Source organism: Suricata suricatta, chromosome 8 (assembly GCF_006229205.1).
Source record: "Suricata suricatta isolate VVHF042 chromosome 8, meerkat_22Aug2017_6uvM2_HiC, whole genome shotgun sequence".
NCBI lineage: Eukaryota > Metazoa > Chordata > Mammalia > Carnivora > Herpestidae > Suricata > Suricata suricatta.
Window position 1 is genome coordinate 15,621,168 of NC_043707.1, and position 7,130 is coordinate 15,628,297.

A 7,130-nucleotide genomic window follows, 5' to 3' on the forward strand; every position below is an offset into this window, starting at 1 on the left:
ATTTAATTTTTTTATTTTGAAAACTAAAAATTAATTTAAAAATAATTGATCTTGATTACTGAGCTAGCTTCCCCTTAAATGTTGCAGCCAAGGCGAGCATCTCACTACACTCCTCCTTTCCGTAGCTGGGGAAGTCCGGAACCGCAGGGTGGGCCAGGAGGGGGAAGCTGAGACCCACTCAGGCAGTCGGAAGTTGGGCTGTGCTTGTAGGCGCCGGGTGGGTGGTGAGGAGGGACAGTCCGGGGAACTGCGGCACACGGGCGCTTGGGGGGTGGGCGGTGACGGGGCCTGAGCGGCGAGCTCCGGGTCCTCCCGCCCGCCAGGTGCCGCGCCTTTCTGATATCTGCGAGACCCGGGGGTCGCAAACCCGCGGCGGGGAGGTTGGGAAGGGCATTCCAGCGTCGCGTCACGAGCGGACCTCGCGCGCACCTGAGCAGCGGAGGTGGAGGCGGACGCGCAGGTGTGGCCATGTGGATGCCTGTGTGTTAAGTGTCGCACTTCTCTGCCCTGGGGTCCTCTCTGTCCGGTCTTCCCCGCTTGGGGTCCATCCTCTCCAAGTTCCCGGGCTGTGGCGGGGTCTGCTCCCTGAACTCTCCTGGAGTTGGACTCCCCTTGTTAGCACTCGTCATGGAAAACCTGTATCTCGCACTCTCCAAATCAAATACAAACACACAACCCATTGGAGACTAAGGGTTGCATTTTAACTGTTTTTATGTTATTTTTATTTCGGTTGTAGCTTAATGGTTAGAAGAAAGGTTTTGGGAAGTGCCCCAGCTTTGGTTTTAATTAGACTTTCGGGAAGTTGACCCTTGTGAATCTCAGCTGTAATGTAGGAATATGATCTTACCCATCTCATAGGGTTTTTCTTTTTGAGTTTATTCATTTATGTTGAGATGCCCGTGAGTCGAGGTGCAGAGAGAGAAGGAGAGAGAATCCCGAGCAGACCCCCCACTTATAGCACTAGGTGGATTCCATGAACCTTGAGATCATGAATTGAGCCAAAAATCAAGAGTTGGAGGCCTAACCGGCTGAGTCACCCAGGTGCCCCTCATTTCTACCATTTTAAAGTATTAGAACTCTGTGGCTCTTACTATATTCACAGTGTTGTGCCACCATTACCACTGCCTAATTCCAGAACATTTTTGTTTTTGTTTTTTTAAGAACATTTTTTATCATTTTTAAAATAAACCCTATACTCACTAAGCTGTCACTTGTTTCTCGCGCTTATCTCCAGTCGATGGCAACCACTAATCTTTCTATCTCTATGGATCTGCCAATTCTGGGCTTTCACATCAGTAGAATCATATAATGTGTGGCCATTTGTGTTTGGCTTAGGATGTTTTCAAGTTCTTGGGTGTTGTTATGTATCAGTACTTTTGTTCATTTTTGGATATACCACATTTTGTTTATCCTTTCATTAGTTGATGAACTTTGGGTTTCTAATTTTTGACTATTATCAATAATGCTACTCTGAACATTAGTGTACATATTTGTGCATGGACATGTTTTCTGTTCCTTTGAGTATATACCTAGAAAGTGGAATCGCAGGGTTATATGATAATTATATGTTTAACTTAATTTTTTTAGGTTTATTTAAGTAATCTCTACATCCAATGTGGGGCTTGAACTCCTGACTCCAAAATCAAGAGTTGCGTACTCCGCCAATAGAGCCATCCAGGTACCCCTACTTTTTCACAGCAGATGTACCATTTCACATTCCCACCAGTAGCATGTGAAGGTTCCAGGTTTCCAAGTTCTTACCAACATTTGTTTTTTTCTGTTAAAAAAGTGTTTTTTTAAATATAGCCATTCTAGTGGTATCTCATTGTAGTTCCAATTTGCATTTCCCTAATGATTAATGATGTTGAGCATCTTTTTATGTCTTTCTTGGCCATTTGTGTAATTTTGGGGGGGGAAATGCCTATTTAGATCCTTTTGCTTATATTTAATTGGTTTGTCATTTTGTTGTTGAGTTGTAAGAGTGCTTTGTAAATATTCAGTGTATAAAACACTTATCAGATATATAATTTGAAAATATTCTTAATTCTGTTCATGAGTTCTCTTTTATTGCCCTTCAATACTCAATATTTTTTGATTTTGATAAAGCCAAATTTATCTGTATTTTTACAGATTGTGAAGATTTACTCCAGTATTTTTTTCTATGAGCTTATTGTTTTAGTTCTTACATTTGGCTGTTTGATCCATTTTGAATTAATGTTTGTATGTAGTACAAGGCAAGAGTTCAACTTTATCCTTTGGCATGTTGCTTAAGCACTATATGTTTGAAAGACTGTTATTTCCTCTTGAATGAACTTGGCACCCTTACTAAAATCAACTGAAGATAGATGCATGGGTTTATTTCTAGACTCCCAATTCTATTCCCTTGATTTATGTATCTGTGCTTATGCCAATACCATACTATTTTGATTATTGTCACTTTATAAAAAGTATTGAAATTAGTGGATGTGAGACCTCAAACTCTGTTCTTCTTTTTCAAGATTGTTTGGCTATCCAGGGTTTCTTGCCATTCCATATGAATTTTAGAATCAACGTATTCATTTCTGCTAAAAGGGAGTTGGGGATTGATTGATTCTGTAGATCAATTTGGAGAGTACTTTGAATCCATGAACATGGGATATCTCTTCATTTATTTAGATGTTCTCTAATTTCTTCTTTTTCCCAGTTTTAAATTGTAAAGCTGTAAAATTATAGTTCCCCCCGCCCCCTCCCCAACTAGGCTTCATGCCCAGTGTGGAGCCCAATGTGGGGCCTGAACTCACGGCCCTGAGATCAAGACCTGAGCTGAGATCAAGAGTAGGACACTTAACCAACTGAGCCATCCAGGCACCCCAAAATGTAGTATATTTAAAGTGTACAAGATGATGATTTGGTATATATATACACTGTGAAAGGATTCCCTCATTCAAGTTAATACATCAGTCACCTGACACAGTTGCCCTTTTGTGTGTGGTAAGAGAACATTAAGATCACTCTCTTAGCAAACTTAAATAATACAATACAATATTATCAACTCTACTCATATTATACCTCAGATCCTCAGAATTTGTTCATCTTGTAACTGAAAGTTTGTACTGTTTTACCAATCACTCCTTACTTCTCCCCACTTCTCAGCCCTTGGCACCCTTGAGAGTACATAGAGGGGCACCTGGGTGGCTCAGTTGGTTGAGCATCAGGCTTCGGCTCAGGTCATGATCTCACAGTCCCTGGGTTCAAGCCCCGTGTCGGGCTCTGTGCTGACAGCTAGCTCAGAACCTGGAGCCTGTCTTCAGATTGTGTCTCCCTCTCTCTCTGACCCTCCCCTGCTCACACTGTCTCTCTCTCTCTCTCAAAAATAAATTTTAAAAAAACATTAAAAAAAGTACATAGAATCTATACATGGGCTTTAGGTAGTATGGCCATATTAACACTTTCAATCCATGAACTCAGAATAGCTTTCCATTTCTTTGTGTATTCAATTTCTTTCATCCATGTCTTATAGTTTTCAGTGAACTTATCTTTTATTTCCTTATTTAAATTTATTTCTAAGTATTTTATTGTTTTTGATGCCATTGTGAGTGGGGTTGGTTTTTCTTGATTTCATTAAATTGCTTATCTGTATTCTTTGAGCATCTTTAGGATATTTATTTTGAATTCTTTCTTGGGCAATTTATCAGTGTTTGTTTGGGGTCAGTTGCTAAAAGTTTACTGTGTTCTTTGGTGGTGTCCCATTACTCCTATTCTTTGTGATTCTTGTCGTCTTGCTTATGAGTCTACACATTGGAGGAGGTTACAGTTTTAACCCCAATTAATTCAATTAGTAATAGTTTGCAAATATGCAGTGATAAGAATAAACACATATGTTTGTTCTCAACTTGAAATGGATACCCTCTTCGCCCTTCCCTCTCATTCCACCAGTGAATTCTTATTCACCTGTGAAAGAAAAAAACACATGGCCTGACTTTGGGGATTTATTTGTGTGATTTCCTCTTTCATGTGAGAATAGAAAGATTTGTCCTACTGTACTTCCCAGCAAACACTCTGTACATACATATATACTTATACAACCAGAAGCAAAATCCTGCCAGTTTGTATTCTTAAAACTTGGTTTGTAGTAACAAAACTTGCAGAAGGCTCAGGTTTTACATTGTGCATATGAAGTAACAATTTTTTGTGACTGAAGCCTGCTAAAATAATTAACCATGTCATGTATACTAACCGGTTGGCCTTTGGATTATGTCCCTCTTTTATCTGCCACATCTATTCATCCCTTTATTGTGTATAATCATGTTGATGGAGCAGTATTTTGGAACTTTAAAATTAAAACTGTAAGATTATTGATCTAGCTTTCTTTTCCTAGGTAGTGAATTAAAACACGAACATCAAGGGCTCCGTAACTACTACAGTCCCAGCAAGAACAATGCCTGGGCAAAGGTGAATGTAGAAACCATGCTCTTCTAATATTACCTGTTAAGAAAGTACTAATGATGGGAAATACTTGGAATTGTCCTGTGGAATGGGAGCCTAATATTAGAAGGAGCAGAGAGCTTAGGTTACTTTTCAGTGGTTTCGAGAGTTTAATTGCTTCAGATTTCTACCTTTAAATCTCATTTTTTTGTGCCCCTCAAAAAAATGGGGACAGGGAATTGCTACCTTGCAGATTCTCAACGATCTGTTCTGTCACTTTCTCATCTCCCCCTTCTGTGTTTTTTGTCCTCCAACAATAACTTGGAAGGAGTTGGAGGAAATGATAGGCTCATCTGAGTTGGCACTGGAGGGGATGGCTGCAATGATAACTGTACTTTTTTGTTGTTGTTGATAAAGATGTTTGATGTTTTGGAGAAAGCTAAAGTGAAATTCAATTTAGAAGACTACTCCATCCGTCAGATAATGCTGGAACAAGTCTTCTTGACCTTTGCTAACTCAGACGACATCGGAGTTGATTGAAAAAAAAAAGGTGCAATGAGATTTACTTTTAACTATGGCTTCCTTAGTACCCTTTACTAAACCTGGATACATAGAAGGGCATGTCTGTGTGTGTATATCTTAGTGTATATATATTTTTATGTAATAAAGATTCCCCCAAAGGAGACCATTTGTCACCTTTTTTTTTTTTTGGTAGGTTTACATGGCCTATGCAAATCTAAAGACATTTAGTAAAACTCCTGCTTTCTATTCTGGCAGCATTTATCAGGGTGAGAATAAGTACTTATTCCCGAGTATTTTGAATGTCAGAAAGGAACATCCAATAAAGATGGAGCTATCAGATGGGACAGCCTGAAAAGTGAAAGCTTTATGTTTTAGCTTATTATACATAAGAGGATCCTAAAACCTGGGTCCAAAAATCATCTTTCCCATAGATACACACACACACATAACAAAAAGAATAATTAAAATCAGTATCAAAGTTTATGGTGATATGTTTGATTGTTTTCAAAATTCAAACCAAGATTCTACATTTGTCTACATTTGTAAAAGAATCTTTGCATTAAGAACATTTAGAGTCCAAGAAAGGAAGCCAAAGAATCTTTAAAAATAGTGTATTTCCAACCCTTGCCCAACTCTGATTAAAAAGGAATGAAGAATAAGGTGTAAAGGAAAACAGAGTTCTGATTTTTGTTTGGGAACATGGAGTCCCCCAGAGAGAGAGAGAGAGAGAGAGAGAGAGAGAGAGAAATCTAATCAGTTCTCTAGATTCATGGGCAGATGAGCAGACAGGGAGGAAGAATGATTCTCCTGAAATTACAAGATGAAAAGAATTAATGAAGCCGTTCTATTTTGGAGTTGTTTGGGGGTAGAGGTCTTTATATCCTCAATTGAATATTGTGAGTAATAAAGTGATATCCAGAAATTATCCTCTGTTTTTAGCTGTAAAATAATTTTCTGTGGGTTCCAACCAATATCACCCATAGACCTCTGACATGTGATTTCAGTTATTGCAAAATTTGTTTCCCAGGCTGGCCATCTTTAAAAAGGGAGAGGAAACTCATTTTATTAAGCTTTTAGCTGCATCTCATCTCTCAGTTGGCTTTATTAATGATCCTTTAAAAAAAAATTCCTTTAGTCAGGTAGTCCTCCCTATTTCCCAACCTACCATTAATCTTCCATCAATAAACAAACAAAAAACTGTGTCACTTATTCTACTAAGCACTTTACATGTATTGCATCATTTAATCCTACTTCAAAACTCTGGGCTAGGTAGTGCTGCTATTATCCTCATTGTACATGGAGCCTCAGAGGGGTTAAGGGATTTACCCAGGGTTACCCAGCAAGCAAGCAGAAACACCTGTCAGTGTCCCCATTAGGAGCCATGAAACCACACAGCATATGAACAGGAAATGTTAAAAGAATAATTAACTATTAATAGGGGTATAGATATAAGGATGTACAAAGAATTGTCAAGAACGGACTATGGCTGAAGAAAATACCCTAAGAAGAAACAAACTTGTAAGAGAATCCTTCCCCAAGACTGAGATTCAGATCTTGGAGAAGGTGAACTTGGGGCTCACTTCATAGTAAAGAAGTTCCTTGGCTCTGGGTCAAGGCTGTTCCACACCTGCTGAGCAAGCAGGCAATACCCCATAGGGTACAGGCTGCCTAGGCTGGCCAACAGGGGACTGTGGCTGGATCTAGCAAACAGGAAGCTCTTCTCTGTGGTTGTTGGCAGGCTGGTGCTAGGCAAAGGGCACCTGCCTGAGTCACTGAGAATCCACGGTTAAAGGGGGTCGGGGGATGTATAGGGTGAATGCTGAGAAATGTCCTCCACACCTGCTGCTGGCAGCAAGGCAAGAGCAAGAATCAAGAGAAAACACTTGAATCTGGAGCAGCAGCCTTTGGTCCTGTAGCGTCCCGCCAGCACCCTCTCCTGACCAAGCTTAACCTGACAGTTCAAGAACCCGGTTCCATTTGCTGCCTAGAGGCAAGAACCTGGTCCCCGGTGGGGTAGGGTAGAGATTGGCCTCTGACAGAATTCAGAACCTGGCCTTCCAACCGCTAATCTACACTGGAGGTGCGTACTGGCGGCGGGGTGGGGGGCGGGAGGGGAGGAGAAGCGACCACGGACGTATTGGGGGAGCAGGAGAGCGGTCGGGCCGTGCGGCCCACTGACTGTCCGGCGGGTCGGGGCAGCGCGC